The sequence below is a fragment of the Misgurnus anguillicaudatus genome, chromosome 21, assembly GCF_027580225.2.
Source record: "Misgurnus anguillicaudatus chromosome 21, ASM2758022v2, whole genome shotgun sequence".
Lineage (NCBI taxonomy): Eukaryota > Metazoa > Chordata > Actinopteri > Cypriniformes > Cobitidae > Misgurnus > Misgurnus anguillicaudatus.
Window position 1 is genome coordinate 20,460,789 of NC_073357.2, and position 23,798 is coordinate 20,484,586.

The 23,798-nt window shown below is 39.1% G+C and overlaps 1 protein-coding gene across 1 annotated transcript in view; it reads right to left on the reverse strand.

Annotated features, from left to right (window-relative positions):
- The window catches only part of ltb4r2a (leukotriene B4 receptor 2a), a 54,122-nt gene extending 30,562 nt beyond the window's left edge, over positions 1–23,560 (reverse strand). Inside the window, exon 1 of the mRNA XM_073859797.1 lies at positions 21,333–23,560. The gene's annotated coding sequence lies outside the window, so the exon portion shown is untranslated. The remainder of the gene's footprint in view (positions 1–21,332) is intronic.
- Positions 23,561–23,798: the final 238 nt, after the last annotated feature.

Here is a 23,798-nt window from a genome sequence, read left to right on the forward strand (position 1 = left end):
ACGCCTTTCGCGCGTGAAACGCGTATTCCGCTCCGTGCCGAACGCCTCTTCCGCGCCGCGGGACCTACTGACGCGCGTCAACGCGTCTGCACATTGACTTAACATTGAAATCACTCGCGCTTCACGCCTCTACCGCGGTTGGTGTAAACGCACCATAAGTGGTAAGAGTAGGTCTCAGCTCCTAAATTATTTAAGAGAGCTGGAGAGGTCTCCTAACCTAGTTAAGAGTAACAAGAGGGCAGCAGAGAGGTGGAGATCATACACTTTACAACAAAGAATCTGTTAGAATTACTTTAATTCAAATGTATTTCTATAGCCCTTTTGACAAATTTCTTATTGCATTGTTGCAGAGCAGCAAATTTACAGTAAATACATGTTAGTAGTACACAGAAAGTAGATAGAAATTAATATAACATTATGAAATATAAAGAGTATAGGGTTTTTTATACAATGTATATTATATTACACAATATAATATACAGTATAAAATGGATGGAAAGATGTATATTAGTGAAACTTATTCAAGTGCTTGCACAGTACCAAGATTTTTTATGGGATTATTAAGATTATTAAGCATACTGTACAGCATAAATGGTATATACATTTGCATAATATACACTGTAAAAAGTTAAAGTTGGATCAAATTATTGATAATGCCTAAAAATTTGGTATTTTATCAACTTAAATTTTCTTCGTTTAAGTGAAATAGTTAAAGTAAAAAAATGTTTAAATATTAGGTGTTACCAATTGAAGTAAGTTTTTAAGTAGAGCCGCTTTTACGTTTTACAGTTTATGACAGGTAAATAAAATACCATCAAATGTAAATAACATCTTGACCCAACCCTGACCCAAAACTGTCATGGCACCTGAGTGATCGGCAGTGTTTGTGTGTCTGTTTGTTTACCTTTGGTGTTGGTTCCTCACGTGTGCACTCGCTCCTCCCATTCGTTTCTCTAATTGTTTCCCAGATGTGTCCTATTCCTTTTGGTCTTTTTATAGTCTTGCGTTTTGTCCTTTGTCACGCGCTCATTGTTTCCCGGTTGGTTACTGTCTCGCTCCCTGTCCAGGTAGAGCTGCCCGCTGTTATTTGTCTCACCATCTCTGCTCTCGCCCCAGGTTCAATCGCCGACATCCGGACTCTTGTCTCTGTCCAGGATTCTCGATCCTGTGTGTTTGGTCAGTGGATTACTGTCAGTGTGTCTAGTTTCCTGAGTTCTCGCGCAGTTGGTTGCTTCGTCTTCAAGCGTATACCAGCTGTCTTCGGCTTCCTATTGTGTGACGTCATCGGAAGTGGGTGGACCTCCTCGTTACTATTGGACTTCTTCAGCGGTGCAGTGTGTGAGACTTTTTCCCCCTGTGGATTGTGGACTCGTGTGGATCTATATTTACTCTGTCAATCTGATATTGTCGGGTGCTTCGTCTTCAAGCGTTTGTTCTCACACTGCTCACGGGGAGGGCGAGAGACTGGGGAATGGCTGTTTGGGAGGTCCAGGCCCCGTGCACGGCTTCGTTCGAGGCCCTCAAGGACGAAATGCTGAGACTTTTCGATCGATCTCTACAAGGTGACATGGCAGCAGCTGAATAAGTGCGATTATTACAACGAGATTCTTCCGTCACAGACTACGCTATCACTTTTTAGACCTTGGCTGTCACTTGTGGATGGAATGATGCTGCTCTCCGAGCTCAGTTCCTTGAGGGTCTCAACCCGCACATCCAGGATGAAGTCGCTGCACGGGACCCACCTACGTCATTGGAAGCTGCGATTGACATGGCATTACGCATAGAGACTCGTCAGCGTCAACGAGACCTTCGCCAGTCATTTCGTCGCTTTACTGTGGCATCTGAGTCTTCGGTTTCACCTGTTACACCTGTTTCACCGTCTGAACTCGAGGAACCTATGCAATTGGGTAGGCTCCGCCTTACCGGCAGTGAACGACAACGTCGCTTGAATAATGGATTGTGCCTCTACTGGGGTAAGGCGGGGCATTTAGTCGCTGCGTGTCCAGTAAAAGGGGGTGCCCGCCGATAAACCCGGGAGTGTCGGTGGGCGTTTCATCCTTTGATTCTCCCGTAAACCGCACCTTATTGCCTGTAATTTTGAAATATAACCACTCTGATTTTAATTCACAGGCATTGCTGGATTCTGGTGCGGAGGCAAGTTTCTTGGATGCCAGGTTGGCTGAATCTTGGGGTATTCCTGCTATCCCTTTATCCTCTTCTCTCTCTGCCTGGACGTTAAAGGGTCAGCATATGGCAGTAATCACCCATCGCACTCCCCCTGTAGGTCTGTATGTTTCTGGCAATCATCGTGAGGTCATTGAATTCTATCTGTTACAGTCATGTCTTTCACCCATTATTTTGGGGCATGACTGGTTAACTAAACATAACCCTCACGTTGATTGGCAGAACAATATTGTCTTGTCTTGGAAGTCTTCGTGTCATGTTTCGTGTCTTGGTCCTGCTCCTTCTGCTTCTGTTTGTTCTACTTTTCAGATTCCTGCTGCCGATCTCTCGGGGGTCCCGGCGGAGTATTCCGATCTGCGGCAGGTGTTCAGTAAGGCTCGGGCCACCTCTTTACCACCTCACCGGTCGTACGATTGTTCTATCGATCTTCTCCCAGGTACTTTTCCGCCTAAGGGTCGTGTTTTTTCCCTTTCTAAACCTGAAAGAGAGGCTATGGATAAGTACATTAATGAAGCGCTTAATGCCGGTCTCATTCGCCGCTCCTCATCTCCAGCCGGTGCTGGATTTTTCTTTGTTAAAAAGAAAGATGGGTCTCTTCGTCCGTGCATTGACTATAGAGGGCTTAATGACATTACTGTTAAGAATAAGTACCCCTTACCGTTAATGTCTTCGGCTTTCGAGTTATTACAGGGAGCACGCGTGTTTACCAAGTTGGATCTGCGCAATGCTTATCATTTGGTACGCATCAAAGAGGGTGATGAGTGGAAGACAGCCTTTAATACACCATCAGGACACTGGGAATACTGCGTTTTACCATTTGGTCTTTGTAACGCACCGGCTGTTTTCCAAACTATGGTAAATGAAGTGCTGGGAGACATGATTAATAATTTTGTCTTTGTGTATCTTGATGACATTCTCATCTTTTCTCCCTTCATGCAGATACACACTCAGCATGTTCGCCAAGTTTTACAACGGCTTTTAGAGAACCAACTTTTTGTTAAGGCGGAGAAGTGCGAGTTCCACAGGGTGTCAGTTTCGTTTCTGGGTTTCGTTATTGCTGAGGGAGAGATTCGCCCCGATCCCGCTAAAGTTAAAGCGGTCGCCAAATGGCCAGTGCCCGACACTCGTAAAGAGCTTCAGCGTTTTCTGGGGTTCGCCAATTTTTACCGGCGTTTCATCAGAAACTTTGGTCAGATCGCTAGACCTATTACTGCTCTCACCTCCTCTAAAGTGTGTTTCCGCTGGAATAAGGAGGCTCAGGAGTCCTTTGATGAATTAAAGTCCTGTTTCATTTCTGCTCCTGTCCTCTCTCTTCCTGACCCGGCTAAACAATTTATAGTGGAGGTAGATGCTTCTGATGTTGGGGTAGTTGCCGTTTTATCACAGCGGTCGTCCATTGACGGGAAAGTACATCCGGGTGCTTTTTTCTCTCACCGGTTAAACCCAGCGGAACGAAATTATGACATAGGTAATAGGGAGCTGCTGGCGGTTAGACTCGCGCTGGGTGAGTGGCGTCACTGGTTGGAGGGAACCTCGGAGCCCTTTCTGGTCTGGACGGATCATAAGAACTTAGAATATATCCGTTCGGCCAGAAGGTTAACATCTAGGCAGGCTCGTTGGGCACTTTTCTTTGACCGTTTTAATTTCACTCTCTCGTACCGGCCTGGCTCCAAGAATACTAAACCTGATGCTCTCTCCCGTCTGTTCGGTCATTCCGAGTCTGAGCGGACCGAAACCATTCTTCCTAAGGGCAGGGTGGTCGGTGCCCTCGTTTGGGTGATCGAGCAGCGGGTGAGAGAGGCCGGACGAGAGGAGGAAAGGCCAGATGGGTGTCCAGCGGGGTGTCTGTGGGTTCCTGAGTATTTACGTTCCGATGTCATCCGGTGGGGCCATGAATCCAGATTTGTCGGCCATCCAGGTATTCGGAGAACGTTGGCTGCCGTCCGCCAACGTTTTTGGTGGCCTTCTATGGCTACAGACATCAGACAGTTTGTATTAGCCTGTTCTACGTGTGCTCGTAGCAAAGCATCTAATCAGCCTCCCGCTGGTCTGCTCAATTCTTTGCCCATCCCTTCCCGCCCCTGGTCTCACATAGCCCTTGATTTTGTCACCGGCTTACCGGCATCTGATGGTAACACTGTCGTTTTGACTGTGGTGGATCGTTTCTCCAAAGCGGTTCATTTTATTCCCTTACCTAAACTTCCTTCTGCCAAGGAGATGGCTCAGGTTCTGATCAACCACGTTTTTCGTTTACATGGTCTTCCGACTGATGTGGTTTCAGATAGGGGTCCTCAGTTTATTTCCCGGTTCTGGCAGGAGTTTTGTAGACAGATCGGCGCCACTGCCAGCTTGTCTTCTGGTTATCATCCACAGACCAATGGGCAATGTGAACGGGCTAATCAGGATCTCGGTCAAACGCTTCGCTGTCTGTCGTCACAATATCCGAATTCTTGGTGCCAACAGCTCCCGTGGGTTGAGTACTCACATAATTCTCTTCCTGTCGCTTCTACTAATATGTCCCCGTTTGAACTATCCATCGGTTATCAACCCCCCCTTTTCCCATCACAGGAACCCGATGCAGCGGTTCCGTCTGCATTAGCTTTTGTCCGTAGGTGCAAACGCACTTGGAAAAGAGCTAAAGACCTTTTATTACAATTCTCCAGACGGACCAAAGTCGCGGCTGACCGCCACCGACAACCTCCACCTCGTTATGTGTGGACCAAAGGTATGGCTTTCTACCAAAGATTTGCCTCTCCGTGAGCCTTCTCGAAAGCTGGCTGCGCGTTTCATTGGGCCATACAGTATTGTTAAGGTCATTAGTCCGGTAGCAGTGAAGCTCAAGTTACCACTTACTCTTGGTCGGGTTCACCCTGTTTTTCATGTATCCAAGGTTAAACCTGTGATTTTTGCCAGTAATTTTTCCCCTGTCTCTGCCCCCAACCCTCCCGCCCCCCGTCTAGTGGATGGTGCTCCTGCCTATACGGTTAGGAGATTACTAGATGTTCATCGCAGGGGCAGAGGTTTTCAGTATTTAGTGGACTGGGAGGGCTACGGTCCGGAGGAGAGGTGTTGGGTTCCGGCTCGGGATGTGCTGGATCCTGGTCTGATCAAGGATTTCCGTCGGCGACGAGGTGAGCCTCCTCCAGGTCCGTCCAGTGCCGGCCCTGGGGGGGGGTACTGTCATGGCACCTGGGTGATCGGCAGTGTTTGTGTGTCTGTTTGTTTACCTTTGGTGTTGGTTCCTCACGTGTGCACTCGCTCCTCCCATTCGTTTCTCTGATTGTTTCCCAGACATGTCCTATTCCTTTTGGTCTTTTTATAGTCTTGCGTTTTGTCCTTTGTCACGCGCTCATTGTTTCCCGGTTGGTTACTGTCTCGCTCCCTGTCCATGTAGAGCTGCCCGCTGTTATTTGTCTCACCATCTCTGCTCTCGCCCCAGGTTCAATCGCCGACATCCGGACTCTTGTCTCTGTCCAGGATTCTCGATCCTGTGTGTTTGGTCAGTGGATTACTGTCAGTGTGTCTAGTTTCCTGAGTTCTCGCGCAGTTGGTTGCTTCGTCTTCAAGCGTATACCAGCTGTCTTCGGCTTCCTATTGTGTGACGTCATCGGAAGTGGGTAGACCTCCTCGTCACTATTGGACTTCTTCGGCGGTGCAGTGTGTGAGACTTTTTCCCCCTGTGGATTGTGGACTCGTGTGGATCTATATTTACTCTGTCAATCTGATATTGTCGGGTGCTTCGTCTTCAAGCGTATCCCTTCAGACTCAGTGTGTTATTATAAATAAACTTCTTGATCTCGCATTTGAGACTCCGACTCCTGAACTTTCTTGACAAAAAAACATAATATTAACAAAGTTAGCAGTGAGCAAGCCAAAGGTGAAAGTGACAAAGATGGTAAAAATTACAATGGTGTTTAGGTGAAATCCATCTTAACTTGATCATCAAAGAATTTTTATCTAAGTGTTTGCAAACTTTAGTCTTTTTTATAAACAGCTTGTGAGTGAAATCAAATGATGTGATTCATCATCTTAATTTTTTATAATGTATCGATCCAGGGCTAGAGGTTAGGGACAGCATGATTTTAAACCATAGAAAAAAATCACTTCCTGTTAACATTTACAAACCGGTAGGGTTTTAATATGTGCATATTTTAATAAGGTATTTTTGCATATTTTTATGAATGTTTATGGTAAACACAGTGAACAAACTAAAGGGGACAGTGGCAAAATTATTATTCATCTTGGTGTTGTATTATTTGAAATCTTAGTTAATGATTCAGCATTTTGTAAGTGGCTATACACTTTTTCTTATGTATCTGTAGGGCTGCCTAGGAGATATGGCCCCTAAAATAAAATCTTTGATTTTATTATTATAATTTTTTCGTTTTACGTTTTTTCTGATTTTCCTTATTAAGTAAAGCAACAGTGGCGCAAAAAGTGGGTATGCGGGCATTAAATCTGCGGAATTTGCGGAGCACCAGGGGAGAGCCAAGGCGATGGTATAAAAAGCGTTTAATTACATTACAATGTGCATAGCACTGCACATGTGTTTAACTAAATAGGCTACATTTTCACAGTTTGAGTTTGGATTAAGTTCTACTGCTGGTTTTACACTGTTTTTTACACAGCAAAGAAAAATATATTTACATGCAACTGCAAAATATATAGCCCCATGCACTGCCATTCTGGGTTTCAGAATTCAGATTCATTAAACTCAAGCAGATATACAGAGAAACGTTAAACATTTTAAAGTTTTCAAAAGAAGCCATTTTCGGCTTCTGTTTCGTTTTTCGGCCAAGTGAATCCTACATTTTCGGGTTCAGACCAGAATTTTTTATATCGGTGCATCACTAATAGCAGCCAAATAGGGATTTAAATTAAGGCAAGCTTGTTATGCAAAACCGAGGTTGCTGAGCTGAAAGGTAGCATGCCATGTACAATAAATGACAATAATTTGAAAAACAACTAATGCAATATCTATGGTTTACCATGGAATCATGAATAGATTTGCTATCAAACTTAGAGGCTGGGCAAATATTAATGTTAACAGACTGGTTAGTGTTTGGTAGCTTTATTAATTAATGTGTGTTTGTGTGTGCCATATTTGTACTTTTTAAAATCGAAAATTTGAATGTATTTTTTGTGGGGGGGGGGGCTAAATTGTTGCCGCATACCCCTTTGGCACTGGGTAGTTGCGCCCCTGTAAAAGCAATAATAACAAACGGCAGACAACTTAAAGCAAATTTTGTTTTTATTTAATCAAAAGCAAGACAAATGTAACCCCCATTTCTGGGATGAATAATGATTAAATGAACAATCTCTTTTAATCAAAGTCCCAGCTGTGTTTTCAGTCACACTTTTTAGTCTAGACTAAAAGGAGACAAAACATTCACATTGAGAGTAGCACCATTTTCTAAAGCATTAACAATACATTCACAGTTACATTTTTCATTGTATCTAGCCCAAACAATCTAACAACATACAGGGATACATGGCATGAACATGAACTCATCTTACTTTTAGCTGAATTTAATTTTTCTAACCAAAAACAGAAAAAAATAATCTGTGTTTAATAGAACTTTGCATAGAATTTAAAATAACAACGTAAAGAGGCAACACCTCTGTCTTGAGTAAAATACTAATGTAAACAAAAATTTTGCAAAGTACAAAATGTGCAAAATAAATAATACATCAACTCCAACTGAAATTGATAAAGTGCAAACTTTGCTTTAAAAAAATAAGCCATTTGTGTCCCTGAATGTATTAACAGGAAAGAAAAATCACATTTTGTTGAGGGGCAGAAGATGAGATATGTGCTTAAGTTGCTGTCAATAATATTAAAAAAAAAATTTGCAAGGAAAATCAGCCTGTCCACTGCCTCTGGCTTGAGGCAAGCTCTGCTGCATGTGAGAACTCCCCCCCCCCACACTGAAAAGCCTCTCAGATGGGGCACTTGTTGCAGGGATACTGAGGTATTTCTTGGCCAGCTGACTGAGCCTTGAGAAGTTGGATTTGTTGCTCTTCCACCACTGCAGTGGATCAGTGTCAGGGTCTGCCGTTGGCAAGAGCAAATAGGTTGCTAGCTCAGTTTCTATTTTAGCTTCTTCCAACTGGTCAGAGGTTGGCACAACAACACTCTTCTTAAAGAAGGTTGCTAAGGTCTTTTTCCTCTTGGGGTCTGGCTAAAGCCCGATTTATAGTCGTGCGTAAGCTCTATGGCGTAGGTTATCCGTAGCCTGACGTGCACCTGGCAAAAATTTTAACAGTGCATCAGTTCTATGCGGACCGCAAGCGCTGTGTTCGCTCCACCACAACCCCTCCCGTCAGGTAAAAACACTGCATCATATGTATTTCCAAGTTGAGCCAAGTTGGAGTGATTTAACTCAAACTGCAACTGAAGAAGTTTTATTTTAATCCCAATCTACATTAATATGATGAATATGAGTTTACCATTATAATCACATGCAATTTGTTTACTATGAAGTTATGCGGGTCATGTGTTATGAGTGTATAATCCATCTGTGTGGTGTCTTGTGTGTTAGAAGTTTAGAGGCCATTTGAAGGTGGATTTGGGAACAGCTGTGTGTAATCAGGTTTCATGGTAGTTTGGGGAGCCATCTGGACAAGCACGGGGGGTTTTCGGCCAAGGGGCAAATGGGTCATGGGAACAGGACACTGGTCTGAGGACTGTCATGTGATTCTTCAAGTTACAAGCCTGAACAGAAACATATTGTTTAAGCATATGGAGGGGAGGAACAAAGACCATATATATTTACCAAGCCGGGCTCACAGACTTCAGACTGGTTTGAAGATTGTTCCCAGGCCGGCCTGACTGGTCCTGGGAGATTCATCAGGCAGGCTCGGCTTTTTAGTTTGTCCGCAAAATAAAAGTATATCTCTTGATATCAGAACCTAAGACTGAAGATTGTTTCATTTGAGGAAAAGGAAAACCACAACATTTGGTGCCGAAACCCGGGATAGAAAAGAGCTGGACAGTCACACCACCTGGGCGAACCTGACGAGCAACACAAACAACGTATGGCCATAAGGTAAGCACTTTTTGCTTATTAAATTAGGTTTGTGTTGTTTGGCAGACTTTGCTCAACGTGGTGAGAAATTTAAGCTCTTCTAAATTTAAGAACCATAGATGTGAACTGGGTTTTGATTTCAAGGGTACAATCTAATTAAGGCATGCATGCATGAATCTGTGTTAATTACTTTGGCTTTGATGATCATGGTGAATTGAAACAGATTTAAGTTAAGGGAACGCGTAAGAGTTTGTATGCAAGGTTGCATATGCTACGTTTGTCGAGGAAGTGTATAACGTAGAGGTTTAATTTGGTTTAATTTGAAGTTAAAATTTTAAATCATTACGTTGATGGAGGTGCAGTAATGATTGTTTAATTGGTCAATGTAAACAAAAAAGAACACGCAAAAGTCGTCACGTCGGGGTCAAATCACAAATGCTCTTCCAAATTTAAGAATAAAAAGGGGAAATTAAAGATTACGAGATTAAATTATAAGAATAAAGGGTTTCATTTTCAAAAGGAATGTGTGCTAGGACAGATGATGGTTTGTTGTGTGAATGAGTTTTATTGTTTTATTTTTGTCGTTGAGTGGCTTGGATAAAGATTTAATGTTAAGTTGAGAAAATGCCTAAGAAGTTTCGCGAACCTGAGTGTTACCGTGTCGGGGCAGACACGTTGGGGTTCGGAGAGAAGAGTTATTAAAGTCCTGCAGGTCAGGTACGGTCTATGTGTTATTTGTTTTGTGGTTTTGGAAGGCCCGGGCTGATGAAAGATATTGTTTTTGTTTTATTTGTCATGTCGGATTGGTAAATTGTGTAAGTGAATCTTTTCCATGTCGACTGAAGTGTAGTGGAAAGATGAATTTGGACAGGTAGTCTAGATAGAGTTGTTTTATTTTATTTGTGTGAGAATGCAATGTGTCTGTGCTAGAAAGAGTCTGTGTGTGTGAATGTATGAGATGGAAAGAGTGGGGGCTGAGTGAGCAGTGGGTGTGTCTTTCTTCTGCTGCTCTGTAGAGAGCACAGAGAGTTGTTGTGTTACAGGAGTGAAGATTGTTCAAAACTATAAAAAAGGGGATAAAGTTTGAAAGTATGTGAATAAGACTAAGAATATGATTATGGATAAGAGGCAGTTATAAATGCTGGGTATTAAAGATTAGAGTTGAAGACATTGTGGTTCTGAGGTATTGTAGTCAAAAAAAAAATTTTTTTTAGTTATTTTTAGGAGAATATATAAATTGGATAAATAAAAACAATAAGTTTGTGAAGTGGTTAAATGAGAAATAACTATAAAATATAAGGTGTGTTATATTGCAAAGGAAAGATTATGGCAGTCACATTAATGGAAAAATAAGGATTAAACAACTGTTGTGTGGAGAATTAGAAAATAGAATAATTGGATGTTCAAATGAGGAAACATTTGATGTGGCATTGTGTGAGGAGAAGTACAACTAAATAAAAATATAAACTAATGAAAGATAAGAGGAGATAATTAACAGACAAAGAAATGCTCAAAGGGAGAAAGAGAGAGAGAGAGAGAGAGAGAGAGAGAGAGAAAGGGAGGGGGAAAGCCATAGCTCAAGGGAATTGTGAGATTAAAATCTAGCAGGAAGACAGAAGTAAAGCCTTGAAAAGAAAAAACAACAAATTAGAGAAAAAAGTAGAGACCAAGTTATTAAAGGTGGAAATAAAGAGAAAAATAAAAAGGACAGGAAAATTATTAAAAGGTGAATGACACAGATAAATTATACAAAGATAAATTATTACAAAATGAAGAGGAGTCTTCGTCTGATGATGGAAGGTGGTCACAAAATAAATTTTATTTTAAATCAAAAGGCAATATTTTGCATGGGTCAAGCTAAAACCTTGTGGGCTGATCATGTCCTTTGACATTCAAGAAAGTGAACAAAAGCTGGCGATGAAAAGACAATGGCAAAAACTGTGTGACATCAAAGTGTTGGAGCTGCAAAGAGAGGAGAACTCAAACTAAACAGTGGACACATCCTACATGAAGGGGATTATATGAAGCAGTGAATGGGGCACTGCACAATGACAATTAAAAAAAAAGACTGAGTGGAGTCCAGAGAGACCCACAAAGACAATATTGTTCTTGGAGACAAGAGAAAAACTGGACTATACTTTTTCATTTTCATACGAGCCTTTGAGTGAAAGAGGGGAAAGAGTGAAACAGCCGTTCAATGTTTAGCTAGGACCTTATAGGGACACATAAAATCTTTATGAGAAAATCAGCTAGACAAATTTAAAGGCTGATCAAGAACTTATGCTGTTAGGTGTGACTACCTTTTCTGAAATCAAATCAGACTCCTATTAATCTGACAGGAAGAAATGCATAATGAAAATTGGGGGGTTTGAATTTGGTATTCTACAGAGGAAGTTAGAACTCCAATGATGGTACTAAGCTAAAAAGCAAATATAAATGGCATCGAACAGCTATGGCAGAAAGGAAAATAAAATAGATAAAAGAAATAAATTGAAAAAAAAAACACCATAGGATACTATAATAGGTAAACAAGAAAAAGCTGTGAGAATAGAAAAAAGAAATAACTAATTATTGTAACAAACATACAATTTAAGTAAATAAATCTAAATTGTATCTAGTCACGATTTAAGAGCAATTAATGACAAGAAAAGATTGATGATCCAAAAAATTACATACTTTGCTTACAAGTGTTTCTCCATTTGATAAACATTTTTACTGTGAATTAGGATTTGCATAAGAAGTAGATACTTGCATTTACGTATTTAATTATAAGGGAAAATATTATACAGGTTTAGAATGGATGAACTACTATTACAACATGCGGAAAGTTAATTTGGTTGATTAATGCTAAAAGTTGATAAAATGATTGGTTGTTATTGAGTTATAGGGACACAGGAGAACAGTTGATTTGCCAGCATGGGCAAACAGATGTGGAAGCTAAAAAGGGTCTCAGAGTGTCAGGAGATCTTTTTAGATTGTATAGAAGTGAGAAATCTCAGTCATAAATATTATTATCATAGATGTACATGGGGCAAATAAGTGGAATGAAAATAAATTATTTGATTCATGAGAAGAATAAGGATTTTGAGTTGAGATAAGAAGGGAAAAATTGATGTGACGGATAAGAGAGAAGAAAAATTTGACTATCATCTATAATCACAAAGGATGGTGGATAAAAAGGTATAGAAAAGGAATAATCATCAAAGCCATACTTAACAAAATGTGTGAAAATACTAATCATAACAGAACTTATGTTTTACCTAAACTAACAACCGTACACCTTTAACACTGCATGAAATATTCGCCGATAGACCTAAGCGTATTGTAAAAACATCTGGAATTAAGTGTTATATGAACAAACTAATTGTCTATGTATTGAGTTATTTGTGTACAGAAAAAGCTGAAAGGAGTGGAGGAGGAGATGAGAAACATGACTCCTTGTGCGAGATGATCTAGCTTATCTGAGGTTCGAGAGGTCGGAGGAGGCCAAACACGGCCACAGGGCGCCTAACTGGGGGAGACAAGATGAGACCAGCTCCAGAATGTCCAAGTGGGAGGAGCAGCCAATGTATAGCAGAGCTCGTAGGAAGGAGAGAAGGAGAAAGAATGCCAATGATATGAAAGAAGAAACATCAAAACCAAATCAAAGTTAAAGCAATTCAAGTATACCGACGGATGGAGAGCAAAGTTTTGAACACCGAGAGGAAAAAGTGAAAAAGAGAAATTGTCAAAAGAAATTGAATTGAAAAAAAAAACGAAACTGATTACTACAGAAGATTTGCATTGCTACAGTCAATTAAACTTCCTGGCGATGGACTTTTGCCTTAAACGAGGCACAGTGAAAGATCTGCAATAATTTCAAAGGAACAGACTCTGAAAGAAAGACTGAAAACATAGAGACATTGAACAGAGAACATAAGGTGGACATTTTATGGGAAACATCCCAAAGATAACAATGATACAAATGGGGAATATTTAAAGTTAAGGAAATATGCTCACAAAGTTGCTTTTTATGCTTTAAACTAAACCAGCTTTTAATAAGGTAATAACAATTTAAAGTCCACATAAATAGGGTGATAAATTCAACAAGAATTCTTATGGGTTACGAGAAAAAGTTTAAGGTCAACTTATCTGGATAATATTTAGGTCTTTTGGGAAATTCTGAGTTTAAAAATACATCTTATAGGCCACAATTTGGAAATTTGTGTCAATGGTAGTAAATAACACTAAAAATAAAAAAGGAAGGATAGATATTTCAGAATGGTACAGTAAAATTCTGAATGGTACAGTAAGATTACAATCAAGATAATATAAGCCTTATGGAATTATAGACTTAAGAAAATTAAATAGGAAATGTTTTATAACAAGAATTTTGAATGAATCAACTAAGAAACCTCTAAATCTATTGTGAAAACATCAAAAAGTATAACTTAAGATGTAAAAGTGAGAAGAGAAATGCTATTAGAAGAATAATATAATCAAATCAGAGCAACATATACAATGAAGGTATTGGAAGATCAAATAATATCGATTGGAGAATTATTTTGGATTGGTAGAAAAAGAAAATGCTTGACCTCATTAGGAGGGAGAGAAAAAGTACTTAAATATGATGGAGACAAGAAATCACTACAAAAGAAGGGTATTTAGAATCCTTATAAAAGGATGAACACAACAATTAATCATCAATTATATGTAGATTCTGTTGATCAACCAAATGGATACCAAATTAGATTAAGGCATGGGATTAAGCTAAATAAGGAACTTAATAAAGTTTTGTCAGAATAAGAATACAGAACAAATAAATTATGTACAGTACTACAATCAAAAAGTAGATTATTAAGTTTACAAATAAGGCATTAATTTATATCTTAGGATAACAACTAGATGCAGCCATTAGAAATACATGATAACATATACTGAATCAATTTTAATTAGAGGTTAGTGGGTAAATGAGGCATTGGTGTCTGGTTAGAGAACCAAATGAAAGTTAAAATATGATGGAAAAATTTACTTGAAATCAACAAGAATGTTATCAGGAATTACGTTACAAGACAGTAATGAATTTACAAATAGTAAACGAGAATTCAAGCAACTCTGATAAGGATGGAAAAAAATTATTTAAATTGTGATCAAGAATTATTATGGATGATTTACTTAGTTATATTATGGGTTATTTCCATTTACTAGTTTTATTTGAATTAATTACATTTATGCGTGTAAAATGCAATCTTTAATTAGTTTATTATTGGTTATTTACATTTAATTGTTTTATTTGGAGTAATTTACTTTCATTTGTGTTGAAATCTTTCTTTACCTAGTTTTATTATTGGTTATTGCTCTTTACTTTGTTTATTTGAATTAACTTACATTTATACTTGTTTATTATACTTAATTTTTGAGTTTTTATGCTTCAATTCAGTATCAATTAGTTATATTTACTTGTTTTGAATTTGAACATTGAATCTATAACATTTAATTTTTGTTTATTATGCATACTTTACTTTTGTTTTATTATTTTTTACTTGGATTCATTAACGTTGACTTTACATTTACGATGCTTTATCATATACTCTACATAGCTAAAACGATAACTGTAAGCGTAGAACCAATTGCGCACAAACTGTTTAGGGCTTAAGTACTTTTACTTTTACATTCAAGTCAAAATGAGAATGGAAAGATGTTTGTCTTATTGTCCATAGTTCGAAGTGCAGTGGCATAATTTAGTAATTGGTAAGGTATAGTGGCTTTCTTTAGCCACAAGATATTAATAATTGAAACGCTGAATTATGAAACTGCACTCCGGATTAAAATAAACAGGAAAGGTGAGGCTAAATTAAGCCTCAGAGCGGGGATTATGAAGAAGTTTTATTTTAATCCCAATCTACATTAATATGATGAATATGAGTTTACCATTATAATCACACGCAATTTGTTTACTATGAAGTTATGCGGGTCATGTGTTATGAGTGTATAATCCATCTGTGTGGTGTCTTGTGTGTTAGAAGTTTAGAGGCCATTTGAAGGTGGATTTGGGAACAGCTGTGTGTAATCAGGTTTCATGGTAGTTTGGGGAGCCATCTGGACAGGCACGGGGGGTTTTCGGCCAAGGGGCAAATGGGTCATGGGAACAGGACACTGGTCTGAGGACTGTCATGTGATTCTTCAAGTTACAAGCCTGAACAGAAACATATTGTTTAAGCATATGGAGGGGAGGAACAAAGACCATATATATTTACCAAGCCGGGCTCACAGACTTCAGACTGGTTTGAAGATTGTTCCCAGGCCGGCCTGACTGGTCCTGGGAGATTCATCAGGCAGGCTCGGCTTTTTATTTTGTCCGGAAAATAAAAGTCTATCTCTTGAAATCAGAACCTAAGACTGAAGATTGTTTCATTTGAGGAAAAGGAAAACCACAACACAACAAAAGTCGCTGTTTATATACTTCCATCATTGCTGGTCTTTTCAAATCATACACAAGAAGTTGCTGTTTCTTCTTTGTTTGTGGGTTAACTTGCCAAGCTTCTTCTTCTTTGACGGTCGCGCTGCTACTGTGGTTACACGCGTGGATACTGCCTACCAGCGGTCTGTGCATGTTCACTGACAGCTCTTCTTTTGACTTTCTCCACCTTGTCTGTGTCGATGTAGAATGTCCAGAACCTTGGATCCATCAGAGAGGCCATGTCCAAGAGCTCATCCTTGACAGGATCACTGTATTTGTCAACAAGGTATCCCAGTATGTTCCTTTTTATTGTTTTGGTAAGCTCTGTGTCGTTGTCCTCAGGCTGCAAAAGACGAATGAGACACTGACATACATTTCCTCTGATCCATAAAGTCTTGGGAGGTTTAACTGCCTTGTTTACTGAATCCAAAATATTCATATGATATTTTGCCAAGAGGACACAAGATGGTGGCTTTTAACATCAGACCCCAGGACACAGGCTATAGTCTTCTCCTGTTCCAGGAATCGCTCGATCATCTTTTGGCACGAGCCCCATCTGGTTGGAGATTCTGTTGTTAGCTGATGAGGGGGAAGGCCAAGCTCTGACTGAGCTACACCCAGCTCTGTTCTTTTCTTCCAGATGTAGTAAAAAGCAGCGACTATCTTCTTGCAAACTCCAATGGCACAATCTATCCAGGGATCCTTAACACTATTCTCTATGATAAAGAATAAAACACAAAGACATACATCACTATTAAGGACTTTAATAAATATCAGTCTACATCCATCTAAAAATTATTTATTTTCTTTTGTATTTCAAAACTTTGTCATTCCAAAACTCAGACACTGTAAATACACAAAAATAATTTTTGTTTACTACAGGCATATCTGCAGTTTGTGGAGAAATTTTATAAAATAATCCATTTGAGTGTCTTTAAGAATCAAACACAGATGAAATGGCCATATTGAAACATTTTTACAGTTTTTTTTTGCTAGTTAATTAATAAATCATCACATATAGCACTTAAACTTTTTAAACAGTGGATGAACCGCAGTCAAGTAGTTGTTACTCGTCTTTTCATAGTCGAGTCAGGTTGACTAAATTTTGGGTTAGTTGACTGAAAAAAAGAAGAAAAAAATCCTTTACCTGTGTCCGATGGGACTCACAGCAATCTGACCAGCACTTATCCATGCTGGACTCTCCTATTTGATTCTTGCTTGTGTTGTTCTCCTAGATGTAAGTCGCTTTGGAAAAAGTGTCTGCTAAATGACAGTAGTAGTAGTAGTAGGAGTAGTAGTATTACGAAAAGACGAGCATCATCTAGCTTGACTGTGGTTTGGATGAGGATAATATGTGCTCTGTTGTAGAGCTGTGCAATAAATTGCCTGTGATTCTCATACGTGTTTCATCAGTAAAGCTGGTTCCGTGATTAAATCGCCACCAGCTGCTTTCAGATGGAGCGGCATTTACTACACAGAGCCGTAGTTCACAGAGAAGCTAGTCAAAATTTTGTAATAATAATACAAATCACGGAACTGGCTTCATTGATGAAACATGCACGAGAATTGCAGGCGATTTTTTTGCACAGCCCTGTCAAAATGGAATATTTTATTTTAGTTATTGTTAGACTTACCAATAGCGTTGTGTAGTTTGTGTCCAAAGTACTGGAGGTTTGGCCATCCGTTTACTCTCAGGGCTTAATCATGTTGGTGCTGCTGTCAGTTGTCATGCAGCATAGATGATTCTCAGACAGGTTCCAGGAGTTGAGAGCGTCTCTCAGTCCATTGGCAACAAGTTCACTGGTGTGGTCCTCGGGAAAGTATGACGTTTGGATGGAAATACTGATTATACTTCCCGGTGCCCCTTTCCTGTCATGTGCAGTGCCTTTTGCAAAGGATTCAGCTACAGTTAGCTGTTTTTTAACTAAGGTTTGTTGGTCACTGCGATTTTGTTCGTCTCGGAGAGACTGGCTTTTTTCATATTCGGCTGGATGTCTCTGTTTCAGGTGTTGGAATAGGTTTGTGGTGCTGCTGCCTTTGACTGTGATGGGCTTTAGGCAAATGTTGCAGCGTGGGGTCTCTTGCTCCACAACTGTTGCAGCAAACCCATACCAGTTCCAAACAACAGATGATTTTATTCCTTTCTTGGGAACAAACTTCCCACTCTCACCGGTAGCCATGTTGTCACTTGCTGTTGCTGTTTTGTGTGTGCTATGATGTTGTTGTCGCTTGCTATACTGCTATGTGAAATTAACGCTACAGAGGCCACGTGACCCAAAAATGCGCCATTACACAAAAACTTGATTTACTTATTTTTTTAAATCGCCTGCGTCAAAAAATTTGAATGAATTCATTCAATTGATTTCTCACCCAGGTCAATGTATCTGTTTTTTTTAAAGTTCTATAATAAAACAATGTGCAGTTGTCTTCTTTAGAGGCAGGCCTGGATTGGCCATAGGAGGACTGGGAGGATTCCCGGTGGGCCATTCTTTTTTTTGGCCACGAGGGCCGGAGTTGTCATGCCACCAGGTTGAAGGTTGCTGCTGCCAGCACTTATTCAGCCCCACTTGCGTAATTTGCCGGCTTTAAAAATGATAGCGCAAGACGCACGGGTTTCTTCTGCTTTTCAAAGCGCTCGCTTGTTAACACGAGTTTAAATTCAGATGCGTCTATATTTGAGTGCGCTTGCCGGGCTTCTAGATGCATGACCTGATACGAACGGCCACAGGAAAATGAGACAATTCGTAATTTTTAAAAATCTAAGTCATAGATGCAATAATGAATGGTCTATGAATAGTCATTATTATTCATCGTTTTTTCATAACAAAAAACTATTTGAGGCAAAACTCATCAGTTTATTTAAAACGTTTCATATGAATATAATGTTTTCTTAAGTAAAACAAGTCCATTAAATATTTGTTATTTTATGACACAAGGTATTTGGCAATGTAGATAAAATTAAGATAACGATTTTTTTATTTTTCCCCCGTTTCATCTGCATACTTGATAAATCTTGCTTGTGTATTGTATATCAGGAGTTTCTAAACTTTTTCAACCCAACAAACACATTGGTTCCCTTTTAGTAGCTTTTGAACATGTTTAATTGAATAATATTAAAATACCTTATTGTAGGGCTGCAAGAATATAGCAAAAATCATAATTGTTTACTGTATTTGCATTGATTTTGAAATTTTCTATTTAAAAAAACTACAATGAATTGCAAGGATGCAGAGAACAGTGCACTATTGCAGACTTGTGGTACTGAGGATTTAATGATATTATTTAGTCAGTCATGAACTTAAGTGGTCCGTCTAAGGCAGGGGTGTCAAACTCATTTTAGGCTGAGGGCCGGATGGTAAATAACGCCATGATGTGAGGGCCGGATATTTTTTTTAAACTTTAGTGTGCTGATAATGTGTGTTTATATTAACTAAACAAACCAATTAATTCGTTTGTTCAGCAAGAAAACTAGAGAAACACACAGCTCTGTGAAAACTACATTTCATAAGGTCACACTTATACTGTACATATTATACACACAAATAATTTACATCTGTTCAAAATCCACTGGCCTTAGGTTGAAAAGCCTTAATTTAACTTCTTTTGAATTATTCCTTAATGCCAAAATTATTTATAAATCATTCACTTTTCTTTGGAATATATTTGTAATGAGAACAGTCATTTAAAAAATGAAAATGCTAGATGGGGCAGTGGCCCAAACCAAAAAGGGCACTAAGGGGGTTTTAATAAAATATTATGATGTGTTATATTACTAGCATGTGATTATAATGGGAAATATAATAACAGGAATTAAAATGTGACAATCTGCTAAATATTCAATATGATTTACCTGTTGGCTTGATGGAGCTTTAAATCCATGTTTGCAATGTTGAACTGCCTTTAGCAGCCTCCCTTTCCGTTCTCTGTTGTTATTTTGTGAAGGCATTGGTGTTTTTTGTATTTTTTGTCTACAAAGTGTGCCAACAACAGCAAATTGAGTGTTTATATTAACTTAGATCTGATCGGGAACATTTAATCGATTAGACATGTATTGTAACGTTAATAAGAATGTGGCTATTTTGTTGTTGTTGTTTGCTTGCTAGCACTTGTTAGCACTTTTAAAACACCGACAGCAAATTATTACCGGAAGAAATACATAAACAAACTTCCAAATTACTAATTCTGTTGTTTAACAACTGATTTAATGTAATTAATCTACCTGTTAATGCAACGAACTTCGGAAACTGTCGTCTTCGCTCTCCAGGCAGAGAGTGGACACAGAGATGCTGCGGAGTGCGGAGCGGTCGGAAAAACAAGAAGTGGATCACCGGAATAAGTGGATCTTTAGCGGAGCAGTAACAATACAACAGCAAGATTTTTGGGCACCGTGTTTAGTCTATGTTCCGCATTTTGCTGCTTTCCGCAAGTCTCTCATATTAAAAACGAACTAGACACCCGCCTGAAAGGGTTTTTAAAATATGTATTTCATATTTAATAAATCATCATGCGGGCCGGATTGGACACCTTTGTGGGCCGTATGCGGCCCGCGGGCCGTATGTTTGACACCCCTGGTCTAAAGCATGAAACTCCAGGGCTGAAAATGATCCCCACTCCGGCCCTGTTTAGAGGCATAATGTGGATACTACTTGTTCCTGTAGCTCAGCTGGTACACCATGGCTTGGGGGGTTGTTCTTAGGAAAGGCAGACCAAGTAAGTACAAGTAATTTTTCAGCTGTAGCAAGTTTTTCCACATAGAACTCACTCCACTATGGCAAGATCAGACATGAACTGCGCAAACAGAATTGTTCAATAGGAAAACTTTCACAACTCTACATTTATCCAAACCCTTTTAAATATAGGATTGGATGTGTGAATGGCTGCATAATAATGAGATTTACTTCTTAATGTTCAACACGCTCGGACTGACATTCCGATGTGGCCACTGTTTGGATTGTATTAAGTCTTTGTCTAGTGTCTGACAAAAGGTGAGACAAACGCCTCAGACAGACACGAAAACCTGCTTACACCCACCAACAAATGCAAACATGTCCTAGGTGACAGCACAACAAAGTAATACATTTATCATAACACCTGTATACATGACTGCAGACATTAAAATTGTACAAAGATCTACTGTTTGAATGAAAATCAGTTGATCCTTATAAGACACAAACAAACAAACACATCTGTGTGTCTCATTCAGTGTTTAAAAAGTGCAGACAGTGTATAAACATTGCTAACTTTTCACCTAATCTAAAATTTGAGGCTACAGTACATGGTTAGTAGAGCAGAGGCTGTGTCTTTCAGGCTTTGAAAAGACATGCTTAAATATTCTAGTGACGTCCACAGACGTGTGACACATATACATCTGGAGATGTGTCAACATTAGTGGATTGCCAAACGCACAGTAAGCAGACAAACCCTTTGCACCTGGTGAACATACTTAAAAAAGCAGCATCGACAGGGTTGCCAACTTTCTAAAGGGGTCTTCTCTGTTTAAAAGTTTACTTATCATATCAAACAATAAAATGTCTATTCTTAAACCGGACTTTACATTCTTATTACCTTCTATATTTAGCAGTCAAACATTTAATTATTGGTAATAATTAACTATAAACTTCACACTACTGGCTACATTGAAACATATGATTGGAATGTGTACTAGAGGTAAAAACACTTACCTTTCAAGACTTTAAGCTGTTGAAACAAGCTCCAGCTTTCACTGTCAGGATCTTTATACGTTCGCCTTAATTTGTTATATTAGCTTTAGTTCCACCGGTGTGAATGAAATTGTTGTTGTCTTTATCATTGTAGGCTGTCTTTGTCTGTCAGTGTTTACAATCTGTGCTGCCTTGTGTCCCTGTGTGTTATTAACTTTTCTAACTTCCTCTCAAGGCAAGCCTAAGAGGTGGAGTTTCTTTTTACTAGTGCTTATCTTTCTTGTACTTTATCAGCCAATGAATTTGCCAAGTCTATGAAACTTCCTCTTATAAAACTATCATATTTAAAATAAAAAAGGTGTAAATATATGAATGTTCACATTAAATTCATGTTTAGCCTTCATACAAAAAAGTGATATTACTGTCTAGGGCTGTCACATTTGAGAAAAATCTAATTCGAGATTTCGAAAATCATGCAATGTATCCGAATATATTCAAATATCTAGGTGTCCCCTGCGCGCATCAAAAAAAAAACAACAAAAAAAACACCATAATGGAGATTAAATCACAAATTTATTAACAGTGACAGTCATAAACAGGGCTGTCTGGATTACTTTTTTTACTTAATGTTTGAAACAGCAGGTTATCAACTTATGAATAACAAACTTATATAAAAATATATATAAAACGAATTAGAACAGTTACAAACAATAACGTGAAAACTTAAACACCAGAAGGAGTAAGACATATAGGCGTCCCAAACGGAATTCACGCCCGCAGATTTCGGCATTGACAAGCACACATATCCCGCGCTTGAGCGCATTTGTGAGAAGTAATCGCATTGACAACAAGCACACATACATAGCCTATCCCGCGCTATGTGAGCCGTCACTGACAAGTACATTAACCCTGCACGTGCTGTTTGATTGACCGTTTTTAATGATAGACAGCACAAACCATTTGATATTTGAGATGAAATTAAACTTACCGCTGAGTTAAGCAGATCTCACTTGACTCTGTCGTCTATGTGACGCGCAACAGTCAGCACATGATCATTTCAAATCCGTTTACAAGACAAATGCTGTTGTTGTTTAATATAAAGTTTACATCGCGTTCATACATGCTAATTTCATAATGCGAATGTAATAAGCTTTTTATTCTGCTATAATATTTAACACTATAAACAATATGTAATTTTATATACAAACTATTGTATCTTGACATGCACAGGTTCATGTTGGTCCAATTTCATTCTCTCTCTTGCGCACAGTTGTCATCGTTGGTCTCACTCTCAGCCTCCTTCCTATTACGAGGTGTTGCTGTAAAAAATTTACATTTAAAAACCGAATGGTTTATTTATAGTTCGAATACAGATATTTCACATCATGTTCGAATGCATATTCGAATATCGAATTAAAAGTGACAGCCCTATTACTGTCCAATAAATAAAATGCGACTATGGTTTGAAAAAAGGGAAAAAATTTGAGTAACCAATACGTGAAACTGGCACGAAAAAGAAAGTCGTGCCACTGACATGTGAAAACGCGGAAACAGGTCACTTAAATGCTCCAAACTTTTTGAGCTGAATGGTCACATTCCTATCTTACCATATCTGCGCTAATCTGAGCTCGAACTGCTTCACTGCAGAAGCTGCCTTGAAGGCTCCGTTGAGGGCTTAAATCAGTAAAGAACATTTTGATTGGTAGTTTTTGTGAACCAATCATATTTCTTTCTGCCCTGAGAACATGTTTGAGTAATGCTGCGTTTACACCAGCTGTGGTAGAGGCGGCAAGCGCAAGTGATTTTAATGATAAGTAAATGTGAAGACACGTTGACATGCGCCTGGAGGTCCCTCGGCGCGGATTAGGCGTTTAGTGCAGCACAGAAAATGGATATATCAAGAATATCTGAATTTAACATTATTTTTATAAATAACGACTTGATCCTGTTAGGTACGACAGAACACAGGAATCCACGTGCAGAGGTGTTTATTCACAATATGTATAAAAGACAAACACTCAATGTAATCAGTAGAAAATGGAGAAAACACTAGAAGTCCTTTGGTATGTAGAAGAGATAACACTCAGTGTCTGTGTGTGAAGGATGAGATGAGGAGAAAACACTAAAGAGGCGGGCCACAGCGGTAGCGGGAAACTGTAGTGGGAAACACAGCGAGGCTGTAGGACATCTACAATATCCGAAAGTCACTGAGATGAAATCCTGGCGGGGCACAGAGAGAGAGAGATTAAGCAGACAATGCCTTCAGCTGGTGGAGATGCTGGACAGCGCTCTGATGTTGGACAGCGCTCTTACAAAACAAAACACAACAAATAAGGAAACAAAGACAAGGCGGCCGGTAAGACCGAAATCATGACAGATACCTTATCGGTGACTGTGCAAAGTTATGAGCTTAATATAACAACACTTTTTAAAGATGGAGCTAACTATTTGCTGTTTAACAGGCATTTGCAGTTATCCGCTTCATTT